The sequence below is a fragment of the Triplophysa dalaica genome, chromosome 13, assembly GCF_015846415.1.
Source record: "Triplophysa dalaica isolate WHDGS20190420 chromosome 13, ASM1584641v1, whole genome shotgun sequence".
In the NCBI taxonomy this organism is placed as follows: Eukaryota; Metazoa; Chordata; class Actinopteri; order Cypriniformes; family Nemacheilidae; genus Triplophysa; species Triplophysa dalaica.
In genome coordinates this window covers 8459845-8473868 of record NC_079554.1, presented here as the reverse complement: position 1 = coordinate 8473868, position 14024 = coordinate 8459845, and the positions used below count along the sequence as shown (strand labels likewise).

General features: G+C 41.7%; 1 protein-coding gene, 1 long non-coding RNA gene and 1 pseudogene across 4 annotated transcripts in view; 1 reads left to right on the top strand and 2 right to left on the bottom strand.

Annotated features, from left to right (window-relative positions):
- The window catches only part of LOC130434583 (meprin A subunit beta-like), a 68016-nt gene that overhangs the window by 24529 nt on the left and 29463 nt on the right, over positions 1–14024 (top strand).
- Positions 260–2269, bottom strand: LOC130434170 (regucalcin-like; annotated as a pseudogene).
- LOC130434173 (uncharacterized) lies at positions 10914–13979 on the bottom strand. 3 transcript variants are annotated; one of them, XR_008908650.1, is made up of 5 exons: positions 13426–13979; positions 12617–12963; positions 12073–12475; positions 11749–11904; positions 10914–11669 (listed from the first exon to the last, which is right to left on the bottom strand). It is a non-coding gene; the product is annotated as an uncharacterized LOC130434173 (long non-coding RNA). The 3 variants fall into 3 exon arrangements; XR_008908651.1 differs by having other exon boundaries at positions 12073–12796; positions 12878–12963; XR_008908649.1 differs by having other exon boundaries at positions 12073–12963.

The window sequence follows — 14024 nt, the reverse complement described above, 5'->3', positions numbered from 1 at the left end:
GCCTATCTCAGGAGTCATCGGGCATCAAGGCCATTACACATACATATTTTACAATTCTAATTAGCAGTATAGTGATATAAATCCTATATGTATTCGTCCAGCAAATGCATTGATGATTTATACACTAACATTATCTCATGACCATAAGTAACGTGACTTTACCAAACAGAATTAAGAGCAATGGTAGCATAGATGGAAACACAGTTTAAGTGACCAGTTTGTGAGCGTGAACACAGAGAACACATCACAAATGCCTTTATGGTTTTATTAAACTCTACTCTACATGGTAAACATAATGACAACAAACAAATACATGAAACACAACCGCGCTCGGAAGCGCAGAGCTCGGCTCTGACAAAATGGTCAGTTTGCATTTAATACCTTAACTTAGTTATGGACATAGTATGAGGTATGCTATGGTTTTATAACATAGCTCATCATATAGGGAATTCGGAGAGTTGTAGTTACATATGAAACATGAAAGGCATTGAACTGTGAATCATTCCAATGTATGAATACATCAAATGAACCCTAAATCAAAACTTGTATATTCAACAGTTACAGAGTACTTAAAATGGCATGTGCGCCAATCCACAACCTAGACATTTAGATACATTTACAGAAAAGGATAGTTTAATAAATCAAATAAAGTTCCTATTTGTCAGAGAAGTTCTCTGCTTAGCCTCAGATGTTAAGTAAGAGATGAGACAGAGACTTATCACCAATACTTTGAAGCTAAGGAGTCTTAAATATCCTACAGAGGAACCAAATGGTCATCACACTCACTGTGAGAGTTCAAAAGACCAAAACCAGACCCATGGAGCCATGCTTGCTATGGTCTTTTGATGATGGTATCTAGAAACCAGGACAAAAGGGAGTGAGGCTTTTCTCTCAATGATCCAGTCACTACAGCTGTTTCATCAGAAAAAATGGTAACGGATCAACAAGCATCATCGCTGTCTTCTTGGTTTTTATCCAGTACACTAGAACGATGGAATGGCCGTCACTCCCACACCCGTGACCTGCGGTGAGAATAAAGGATGTTATGAGTCAGTCATAATGTCAACCCGTGATGTCACCTTACAGTATGTGTTATGTCACCTTAAATAGGCAGCCAGCCGATGGCTGTATGGCCAGTGAATCTCCATCCATGTCTTTAAACGGCGTGATGGTGACGTACAGATCAGCGCGATCCTTTCCACCTGCCACTTTCACCGTCTGCAGTCTGGTGCCTGAAAGAAGTCCGTTAACTTTAGGTATTGGCCAAAAGCCATTTCAATAAAGACGGCCGCTTGTAAGACATTACTCCATTAAATGGTCTCAAAATACAATTTTAGTGGGGTTCATTTTCCTCCGGCAACACAAACACAAATGGCAAATAGATTGAGACACTCACACACCTGTTTGTGGGTCGATGCGCAAATCTCTTCCTCCATGGTAGCAGGCGACCCACTGACACCCTATGGGTCCATACATATACCGTCTGGAACGTCTTCATCGGGCTCTGCCCAGGAAAACCCTGAGGTCAACTTAATTAAACACACACACGTGCGCGCGCACGCGCACACACACACGCGCACACACACACACACAAACACACCCTGAAAAATAAATACAGTACGGACATCCAGTCTGGCTGTGGATGTGGTGAAAGAAGCGGTGATCCAGTTACCCGTCCAAAGTGTTGGAGATGTCCACCTGGTCTGAGTGATGAAGAACGGTCAGGATAAAGTGTGTACAGAGACCCCTGTTTCCTCTCCATCACGGCCGGCGGCAGTTCCATTACCATGGTACACGGACAGGCTGGGGGAAACGTGGGTATAATAAAATGAACTGCAATACATTACACTTTTACATCACTATACACTTAGCATACAGCAAAACCTAATGCACTGTTCTAGTGTAGAGTCTCCCACATAAACGGTACTCTTTTCGAGTATATACCTGCAAAGTACCTCCCTGCTTATCTACTTTCCATCACTGAAGCGAGCGTTGGGTTTTTCCTTGTCCAGCTGTTGTAACGGAGTGCATGACCCGTTGAACAACCGCAAAGCGCATTCCCCCCGAGATGACGTAACCGACTGCTTTTCGCACCAAAGAGCCTACAGGTTTTTCCGGGACAGTAAAAACACACAACGCCCTTCTCACAGGCGCTTGGATCTCATAAAATACTGACAAACTTTCTGATGCCTCACCTGTAGTGATACTCTCCTCAAGACCAGACGGGACTCTCGCCAAATTCATTCTTTCCTGGGGGGTGTTCTCAGGGATGGGGGAATGTCTTAAAAAAAAGAGTGTGCACTAGAAGTGTGTTTGTCAAACAGTTACACAACAGATTTATATTAGGTTAACTGTCCCTTTCCATTTTGAGCACATACCAGACATGGACTTTTAAAGGTTGTAAACGCTTGGGAGATCTTGTCAAAAAGAGGAAGTTAAAGGAATAAAGACACTGACAAATAAAGTGTTTGTGTATGGTGTATTGTGTTTTATTTTCATTGATCTACCACCACGTATAAACAGACGTTGAAGCCACACAGTTTACCGTGAATGATTTATTTCATCATTTTTCTTAGACAAGTGAATTGAATCGGTCACCATTCACAATAAGCACACATTTGTGCCTAATCTTATCCTTAATAATACAAGCCCAAAAACGGCTCCGTTATTGTCTCGTCGGCACACTGCTGACGTTATTGCGAACAGAATCACACGTGTGATGACGGGTCTTACTTACAACCCCTCCTAGCCTCGAAACCGCCATCGGTCCGGCGAGGGAGAGACGAGCTCGCGGCCTCTGCGTGCACACACAGCTCTCCCTCTAACAGCTGGCCTCCGTTACACGAGAAATGACAGATTTTTCATCTACAGCGGTGCTTTGTGGTTTGCATCGGTGGATCCTTTCGCTCAAAAGTGCCCGCCGTTCGAACTGTAATGTTGTTTAGCCATTTCTACGTTGTGCATTGCGCTCTGTCTTCTTCTTCTTCTTCTTCGCAGATAGGTTGTAGCTAGAAGGGATGCAGCTACGGCCGGAAGTGGTGCAACATCTCGCCATAGAATTCCAATAAATTACATTAGCTAACCTCTACGCCTACTCAAACCCTAAACCTAACCTTACAATAATACAAAATATAAATCAACTGTTTATGTACTGAAATATGTAACGTGTTGATAACGTTAGTCTATGAACATTTGACACTACGACCTGTACAAATAAAAACAAATGATTGCTTCCATTGTGTTACGTCTGATCTTTGACCTTACGTCCGTCCAGTACGTTAGGTGACGTGACGTGACGTGCTTCGGCTCGTTGCCGTTGTATCAGAGTTGGCTTTAAAGCCTTACGTGTGAATCCATTTGTGTGTGAGGGCTTCCAACGACGTCAACTGGTCATAAGACAAACACAACACGGTGTATTTACCACGATCAATCTATACTTTGTTAAAGCACTGCTTGGTCTGCAGTTGGAGCGTTGCCATTGGCTGTTGGTTTGAATAATTAATGAGGGAGGTCTGTCACAGTTGTTCTTTAACGATTTTCGTCTATAAATATCATTGTGTTTCGAGTTGCGTTTTGAACAATAGGGTGTATGATAAGGGCTCTGTCGGGATCGTGTTCACAACGTTGGACGTTCATTGAAGTTCGCCCCCTACCGTCGTCGAAAGTAGCAGTGCCGATGGGAGGTATAAATAGCAGGCGCGCGCACTGCTATATCGGCTGGGCCAGAGAGTGTCGCCTCGGCCAAGCCAACATGCTACTAGAGTCGCTAGCTGAGTGGCGCGCTATTGCACCTCTGACCCAGCCCCTGGTGCCGTCGGTACGCCGATGGGCATCAGGTTTTGCTTCTTGCAAGTGTATAAAAGTCACAGGTTATTGTTTAACCTATACTTTATTTAACCTATTCAACGGCAAGAAGTGAAGCCGTCCCACCGGAAGTAAGTCGAGTCCCCTGCTGTAGTCATTTATATAAGAAAACTCAGCAATATAAAGGAACTCGGCAATAATCTTAGAAAAAACGCCACGCAGTGTGTAAACCTCTCTCTCTGACCCACCAACCGAGACGCTCTTGAGGCTGCGGTCTTTCGCCTCCTCGTTAGAGTTTCCGCCCGTCTCCCGTCCGGACCGACGTCGGTTCGAGGCCCGCGCAGAACAGGTTACGTATGCAGCTTGTGTTTTTGGAACAAAACGTAGAAACATATGAAGAGATTGGTATTAAAATGAGTTATCACATCAAGTTTTTCTTCTTGTGCGTTCTGATTAATATCAATCAAACTGCAGTTGGTTTGTTTTGATTTAAGCCATATGACTTTAAGAAATAAGAGAATCTGGTTTACTGAATGAGCATTGAGGAGGAGAGCCCTACTCATAAAATGTCCTTCTCGTGCATTTCTTTTTTCTCTATTTCCTCAGAATATTTGTCATTCTTATTGCTTCTTTATTGCCTTTCTTCCCGTGCCTTGCTTAATTTCCGTTTATTTACATCAATCACTGCCTTAATGCGGTATACAAACAAAGAGTTTGGTTCCAAAATGAGATCACTCGGTTCTTTAAAAGATTTCTAAAATCGTGTTTGTCATGATGTTTTGGGTGTTTTTTATTGAACTACATTTAAAGTTTCTAAATATATTCCATTTTGTTCTTATAAAAAAGCATACATTTAAGATAGTTATAGAGGTTCATGTACCTCTCTGATTTGAACAAAGGCAATAGGCCTCATAGGACGGGCACCAAGCAGATATGGACCTCACATCTGCTTAGCATTAAACACACACACACACTTTTGAAAACACTAGTTGGTACCATTCACAGACGAACACAGTATACGCTATTGTATTGATTTAAGCACATGTTTACCCCTTAAATACACTAAACACTATGCCAGGTATAGTAAATGACAACGTGCAACAATGTGCCTTTCGTTTTAAGATGGTTGTATGTGCATTTCTTTTTTAAGCTTTTAAAAGGTTTTGCCACAGTTAAATACTGATATTTGGAGCTTGACGTGTAATTGTGGAAGGTCAGAAAAGGATGGACTAACAAAAATAGGTGATGCCATGTGAAACCTGATTTAAACCTGGTCTAAACGGTGAGAACAACGTGAGAACAATGTATAAAAGATGGAGTTAGATATGCACTGGTCAGACATCTTCAGATGAACTCTGTATATCTCACTTTGACTTGTTCGAACAAATTCAAGATTTAAACCCTTGAAACTTGGCTTCTTGGTCTTTGTGATTCCTCACAACATTTGATGATCGATTTCGCCACAACAACTGCACCTCCCTTCACTAGCTGGCCTCCGTTACATACGGTATATATCAGTTCAAGAAGGTTACTGCAAGAGTTAAGTGAAAAACTGTGTGTGAAAAATAAGCTTTCTTCAAGGCACTCCCTAAGAAATTCAGTTTAGCACATTAACGCATGTGAATTGGAATGGAATATAAAAAATGAACGTGAGGTGTAATCTCGTGTTGGAACCAGTCTCTTCATATGTATATTCTGTTAAAAAATTAGGCCATATTCACATATTAGTTAATGGAAGCTACTTCAAGAGTTAAGTGACAAAGCCAAATGCAAAATAAACCTGTTTTTTAAGGCACTCCCCAAGCAAATGTGGTCTGAGATCAGCCAGTGTGCTTGAACCTAAAGATAAGCTTCATTTACCAGCTAAAAACACAAGTATGAAACAGCGCCATCTAGTGGTGAAGGGTGGTAAAGGGAAAATGAAATGAAGCGAGATTGGGTGCTTCTCAATATCCATCCTTGTCTCCTCGCTCCTCTATCCTCCATCCTATGACCCGGAAACCGATCGAGCTCAGCCATATTGAAGGACATCTCAATTCTCTAATTGCACCCGGAGGAGTCGAGGATCGAGGAGGGAGGAGGCTTCCTGAGGAGTCATGAGCGAGGATACAAGGGTGTATCCTATGCGGAAGTTGTTTATTGCCTAAACGTGTCGCACGTATAAATTCTCCTCCCACTTCACATCTGCTCCAAGTGCTTACCATGGCAGAACATTCAAACACACATAAATGTGAGTATTAAGCATAAAGTTATTGTAAATGTACGTTCTTTTTTTGACGGTGCTTTTAATTTCGATGTATAAAGTGTACTTTTCAGCACAGTTTTAATGATTTTTATTATGTTTCTTGATTTTACTGGCTTATTGCTATTAAATGTGATAAATAGGGAATAGAGAATGATCTTGATTTAGGCCTGTAGTTAATTTGTTTTAATGTGTTGATAACACTGTATATTTGTTTATGCCGGTTAATATGCAACACATTATTATTTCGAACTGCTTCACTGTGGTGTAAAATTCTTTCTTACAGGGACTGATGAGGAGACTGAACAGTTAATTAAATTGAGGATGGAGCTGGATTCCGACTTCACTGGGAAGAGGAACAGTGCCAAAAAAGCCTGGATGTGAGTTCTGTTCCACCAGACTGCATGGAAAATCATTTTGTTTTCACTTTGTTTGATTAACGCAGTGAGGTTTTAGATAATATTTATCATAATATTATTACACTATTAAACACTAAAGAATTTGTTGAATTTTATTGTGTAAGTAAAGTTCTTCAGAGGATTGGTTTGGAATTATAACACCAAACCAAATTTCCAAAAAATGGGACAATTTAAAAAGAAAATATAAGGTACAAACTGAATGCATGTATTTATTTCATTTTGTGTGAATTTTCTACCTGCTAGTTTAATAGAAAATATATTTATTTTATTTTAGGAGCTCCGCTGTCCTCCTACGGGAACGGAAACAGATAGTGGGGAGGCCACAGCAGCCACATGGCCGTGGTTTTCTGCGATGCATGAGGCTATTGGGAGGAGGCCGTCTATTGAGCCTCCCATTCTGATAGACTCATGCGACGCAGAAGTCACTGGCAGTTCTGCTGTGTCCAATGAGCCTGGCTTGTCACCATCTGCATCTGTGGAGGAAAGAGAGGAGGACTCCACAACCTCCGCGCTGTCTGGCACAGGCAACTTTAACAAGGAAAGACCCTGTACTTCTACGGGTCCTCCGCCACCCTAAAAGAAAAGAACCAACAGAGTGCTAGATTTTCTAGAAACGGAGACAGAAAAAGAGGAGGAACGTTTTCAAGCCACGCACGAATTAATGCAATCTACTTCAAATAGGTTCCTTGACCTTTTTGAACAATTGATTAAAAAAAGTTGAACACAATCTCTGTTTGTTTGTTTGTTTGTTTGTTTGTTTTTGCTTTGATCATTTGTGTTCCATTATGTGCCTTAATAGACAATTTATGGTAAACACAGTTGCCACATGAGTAAAAAAAACAAAATTACTGGTGTAATTGGTAAACATGTTTATTTACATTAAACTATTGTATCTATTGGTGATGTGGGTATTGCAAAAAATGTAATGCATGAGGCTAGAGACACAGGGATTTTTTTTCCTCCATACACAATCTGAACCTTAACCTCGTGTGGAGCAAAATTTGTCTTTATGTGTCTACAAATAATGATGTTCATTTAACTCTACCGGATGCACCTGAGGAGCTGAGAGTTTTGCTGCCAGATTATCACGCCACACATTCCCACTACAGACCCCTCTCACTGGACAGGGTGGAGGTAAACCAACATCATCCACCACTTAAGGGGCTTCAATCATGTCTCCTGTTGTCAGACAAATGTTATGCAGAACTGCACACGCCATGATAACTGTTGGGGTTAAGGTGTTGTCCACCTCAAGAGACTTGAAAAGCAGGGACCTCCAGCGTGTTTTCATCATTCCAAACACCCGCTCAATTATGGAGCGAGTCTTGGCATGGTAGTGATTGAAGCGGGCCTGCACTCTCCCTTGCACTGGCTCCCAGTATGGAGTAATAATGGCCACAGGATGAATGATGCAGGGGTAGCCTCCATCCCCCAAAAGGAAGTGTCCTTGTGGAGGATACAATGCATCTTTATACATCTTGCTGTTTCTCAGGACTCTAGTGTCGTGGACAGAACCAGGATATCCCACAAAAACATTAAGGAACCGGCCCTTCCCATCACAAACTGCCTGCATCTGAATGGATGGGAAGAGTTTTCTATTGATGTAGTCCTGGCCAGTGGGTCCAGCGGGGGTTTTTATGCGGACATGAAGTCCATCTATAGCACCCACACACTTGGAGAAGATAGGGCTGTTAGGCAAATTTTCAAAACCAAGGACAACCTCATCAAGGTCTTGTGCATCTGGGAACTGAATGACCTGCTGGCGCAAGGCTGCAATCTTTATGGTTCCTGTGTGAACCAGCCTACAAACAGAAGATACAGTCACCTGAAAGGCCCGGGACACCACACTGTATGACAGACCATGTGCTGGCCAGTACACAGTTATCAGTGTGGTTATGAGATGTCCCCATCCATGTGCTTCATCTTGTGGCAGCAAGAGTCCCGGTTGAGTCGAAAGTCCACCTTGAGGTTCTGCCTACCACCAAGTATAATTTTAGCAGTGGGACGGTGGCATTTATTTCAGTATAACTCGGAGTAGCTGTTATTTTAACCTGTAATTAAGAACAACGTAGAGTGCTGTGAATCTGAATTAAAAAAATAAAACCAAAACATACAGTATGAGCTCAAAGTATTTTTAACAATACCTTAGCTAGGAGTAGGACACAATGACGGAATCGTGCTTTGCATCTGCTCGAACGACGCTGTCCATGTTGTCCAATTTGGTGAAGAATGTGGTGTAATGATAGGGCACAGGATATACCTACTATCGTTTTCATCGTAATTGTAGATGGAAATGTTTAACCCAAATTGATTTATATACAGAATACACACCTGACTCTTATTAAAGTCCAATGATGATGTAATGGAATCAACAAGAATCACTAGGCTAACAAGTAGCGTTGTAAACAACTTATCCATGTATGTTTGCAGAAGCATACAATATAAATAATTATATCTTATGTTCAAGAATCCCGATGTTCAAGCTAAATCCAGCGGTGTAGAGTCATCATTAGTTGACGACGCTTTGAAGTGACGCTAAAGAGCGAGGATATATCATTTCACTTGCTTCGATTCCTGCGTCCTAGCGTCTTTTCCTTGCTTCCTTCTCTCGCATCCTGAAGAGGTGGAGCTAAGACACGAGGAAAGGAAGCGAGGAAAGGAAACGAGGACGCACAAATAAGAATTGAGAAGCACCCATAGTATCAGATTATCGGTCAGTTTACGTGGAAATAAAAGGCAGTGTAAAAAGAGATTTAAACGACTTACTGCTAAAGTGAGGATTCAGTAAACCTTTTCGGATGACCCCCAACACGTGTTGCATCTTTGAAAGAGTAAAACGGGCATACTGTAGCTTCTAAATGTGATTTGTAATCCATGTTCTAGCTTCGCTAGAAGTCGCAGGCCATGTTCACAATGAACAGAGCGTTTTCTTTTTCAGTACGTGTACATCCATGTGCTATTGATTTCATCGGTTAGGTGGTGAAAAGAATACCAACACACCTGTATACAAGAAAATATCTTTATTTGGAGGCGTGCGCTTTCGTTATTAAAGCGCTACGGCCTATGAAAACGTCACTGGGATTCAAACTCATTAAATACAGCAGATTACCGAAAATGTCAATCCAGCGTTTTCTTCACTTTCTCGGGGAATGTTGAAGATTCACACAAACATGAAGTCCACCTTTTCCCCCAAACCCGGTGTCACAGAGCATCTTTAAAATCATAGATAGGTTTTCAAATCAACACGCATCCCCGTTATAATGCGCATTCCTGGTACTATCGTGCACGGTTCGCGTTCTTTCAAACGATCGTTTGTTTAAAATAGGATTACCTATTTTATTTAGATTTCACGAAGCCATCCGTCATATCATTTATGAACCCTTTATGTCTCAACCCTGGGACGTGACTTCTACTTTTTCTTTTCCAAAACTGCTAATGTGAAGTCTCAGCCTGCATTAAGAAGATCTTTTTTACTTAAAAATAGGTCTCATTTTGATTTTAACAAGACATCAACAATGGAAAACAGCATCTGTAGTAAGCCATCGTTGTCATTGCATTATTAAACCATATAACAGTGACTGATGGGCTCACTTCGACACCTCTGTTTGCCAGCAGCACGTTGAGATCATCAATAATAAACATGGCAAATGTGGAATCAGGATCGCTATCAAATCCATCCCTGAAAATCATTCATCAATCAATACTTTTGTTCACAGAGTTGGGTTCATGTAAGCAGGATTAGAAAACGTTTACAATTGTTTTACTTTAGTGAGGTCACGTCTAAAAAGTGGATTTGTGAATAGTTGCATTTTATATGCACTGATCAGGTCTATCAAATCCGTTTAAGGCAAATATTTTCCTGTGTGTAATACCAGAAAACAAAGATTTTCATCCGTCCTACGTTATCCTGCATTAATGCGACGGTGGTAATTCCAACGTTGGTTAAATAATCAATGCCGTGAAGCGATTTTAGCTGCAAGTTAAAATAAGGATGAGTTTAACTCACCAAAATAAGATTCTCCACCAGATCTATCAAGATCAAATACATGAAATGAGTTATTTAAAACGTCAATTTCAGTCAAGGAATTATTTTAGCTCAAAGGAAAATACGTATAATAATCGTCATTACACATACCATTCCATTCCATTCCATTTTCTACCGCTTATCCAAACTTCCTCGGGGCACGGAGAGCCTGCGCCTATCTCAGGAGTCATCGGGCATCAAGGCCATTACACATACATATTTTACAATTCTAATTAGCAGTATAGTGATATAAATCCTATATGTATTCGTCCAGCAAATGCATTGATGATTTATACACTAACATTATCTCATGACCATAAGTAACGTGACTTTACCAAACAGAATTAAGAGCAATGGTAGCATAGATGGAAACACAGTTTAAGTGACCAGTTTGTGAGCGTGAACACAGAGAACACATCACAAATGCCTTTATGGTTTTTATTAAACTCTAATCTACACATAATGACAACAAACAAATACATGAAACACAACCGCGCTCGTAAGCGCAGAGCTCGGCTCTGACAAAATGGTCAGTTTGCATTTAATACCTAAACTTAGTCATGGACATAGTATGAGGTATGCTATGGTTTTAGAACATAGCTCATCATATAGGGAATTCAGAGAGTTGTAGTTACATATGAAACATGCAAGGCATTGAACTGTGAATCATTCCAATGTATGAATACATCAAATCAACCCTAAATCAAAACTTGTATATTCAACAGTTACAGAGTACTTAAAATGGCATGTGCGCCAACACACAACCTAGACATTTAGATACATTTACAGAAAAGGATAGTTTAATAAATCAAATAAAGTTCCTATTTGTCAGAGAAGTTTTCTGCTTAGCCTCAGATGTTAAGTAAGAGATGAGACAGAGACTTATCACCAATGCTTTGAAGCTAAGGAGTCTTAAATATCCTACAGAGGAACCAAATGGTCATCACACTCACTGTGAGAGTTCAAAAGACCAAAACCAGACCCATGGAGCCATGCTTGCTATGGTCTTTTGATGATGGTATCTAGAAACCAGGACAAAAGGGAGTGAGGTTTTTCTCTCAATGATCCAGTCACTACAGCTGTTTCATCAGAAAAAATGGTAACGGATCAACAAGCATCATCGCTGTCTTCTTGGTTTTTATCCAGTACACGAGAACGATGGAACTCCCACACCTGTGACCTGCGGTGAGAATAAAGGATGTTATGAGTCAGTCATAATGTCAACCCGTGATGTCACCTTACAGTATGTGTTATGTCACCTTAAATAGGCAGCCAGCCGAAGGCTGTATGGCCAGTGAATCTCCATCCATGTCTTTAAACGGCGTGATGGTGACGTACAGATCAGCGCGATCCTTTCCACCTGCACAACACAAGGTGGTCTTCTCCTGCCAGTTTCACCGTCTGCAGTCTGGTGCCTGAAAGAAGTCCGTTAACTTTAGGTATTGGCCAAAAGCCATTTCAATAAAAACGGCCGCTTTAAAGACGTTACTCCATAAAATGGTCTCAAAATAAAATTTTAGTGGGGTTCATTTTCCTCCGGCAACACAAACACAAATGGCAAATAGATTGAGACACTCACACACCTGTTTGTGGGTCGATGCGCAAATCTCTTCCTCCATGGTAGCAGGCGACCCACTGACACCCTATGGGTCCATACACATACCGTCTGGTACGTCTTCATCGGGCTCTGCCCAGGAAAACCCTGTGGTCAACTTAATTAAACACACACACGTGCGCGCGCACGCGCACACACATACACGCACACACACACACACAAACACACCCTGAAAAATAAATACAGTACGGACATCCAGTCTGGCTGTGGATGTGGTGAAAGAAGCGGTGATCCAGTGACCCGTCCAAAGTGTTGGAGATGTCCACCTGGTCTGAGTGATGAAGAACGGTCAGGATAAAGTGTGTACAGAGACCCCTGTTTCCTCTCCATCACGGCCGGCGGGAGTTCCATTCCCATGGTAAACGGACAGGCTGGGGGTAACGTGGGTATAATAAAATGAACTGCAATACATTACACTTTTACATCACTATACACTTAGCATACAGCAAAACCTAATGCACTCTTCTAGTGTAGAGTCTCCCACATAAATGGTACTTTTTTCGAGTATATACCTGCAAAGTACCTCCCTGCTTATCTACTTTCCATCACTGAAGCGAGCGTTGGGTTGGGTTTTTTGTCCAGCTGGGCACCTGTTGTAATGGAGTGCATGACCTGTTGAACAACCGCAGGGCGCATTCCCCCCGAGATGACGTAACCGCCTGCTTTTCGCAACAAAGAGCCTACAGGTTTCTCTGGGACAGTAAAAACACACAACGCCCTTCTCACAGGCGCTTGGATCTCATAAAATACTGACAAACTTTCTGATGCCTCACCTGTAGTGATACTCTACTCACGACCAGACGGGACTCTCGCCGAATTCATTCTTTCCTGGGGGGTGTTCTCAGGGATGCGGGAATGTCTTGAAAAAACGAGTGTGCATTAGAAGTGTGTTTATCAAACAGTTACACAACAGATTTATATTAGGTTAACTGTCTCTTTCCATTTTGAGCACATACCAGACATGGACTTTTAAAGGTTGTAAACGCTCGGGAGATCTTGTCAAAAAGAGGAAGTTAAAGGAATAAAGACACTGACAAATAAAGTGTTTGTGTATGATGTATTGTGTTTTGTTTTATTTTCATTGATCTACCACCACGTATAAACAGACGTTGAAAGCCACACAGTTTACCGTGAATGATTTATTTCATCATTTTTCTTAGACAAGTGAATTGACTCGGTCACCATTCACAATAAGCACACATTTGTGCCTAATCTTATCCTTAATAATACAAGCCCAAAAACGGCTCTGTTATTGTCTCGTCGGCACACTGCTGACGTTATTGCGAACAGAATCACACGTGTGATGACGGGTCTTACTTACAACCCCTCCTAGCCTCGAAACCGCCATCGGTCCGGCGAGGGAGAGACGAGCTCGCAGCCTCTGCGTGCACACACAGCTCTCCCTCTAACAGCTGGCCTCCGTTACACGAGAAATGACAGATTTTTCATCTACAGCGGTGTTTTGTGGTTTGCATCGGTGGATCCTTTCGCTCAAAAGTGCCCGCCGTTCGAACTGTAATGTTGTTTAGCCATTTCTACGTCGTGCATTGCGCTCTGTCTTCTTCTTCTTCTTCTTCTTCGCAGATAGGTTGTAGCTAGAAGGGATGCAGCTACGGCCGGAAGTGGTGCAACATCTCGCCATAGAATTCCAATAAATTACATAAGCTAACCCCTACGCCTACCCAAACCCTAAACCTAACCTTACAATAATACAAATTATAAATCAACTGTTTTTAGAGTGACGCAAATTATACGGTTTTGAAGTGCGCGTGCCCAGTGGAGGTGGCTGTATCCCGTCTATTATGTAGAGAAACAAATATGTAACGTGTTGATAACGTTAGTCTATGGACATTTGACACTACGACCTGTACAAATAAAAACAAATGATTGCTTCCATTGTGTTACGTCTGATCTTTGACC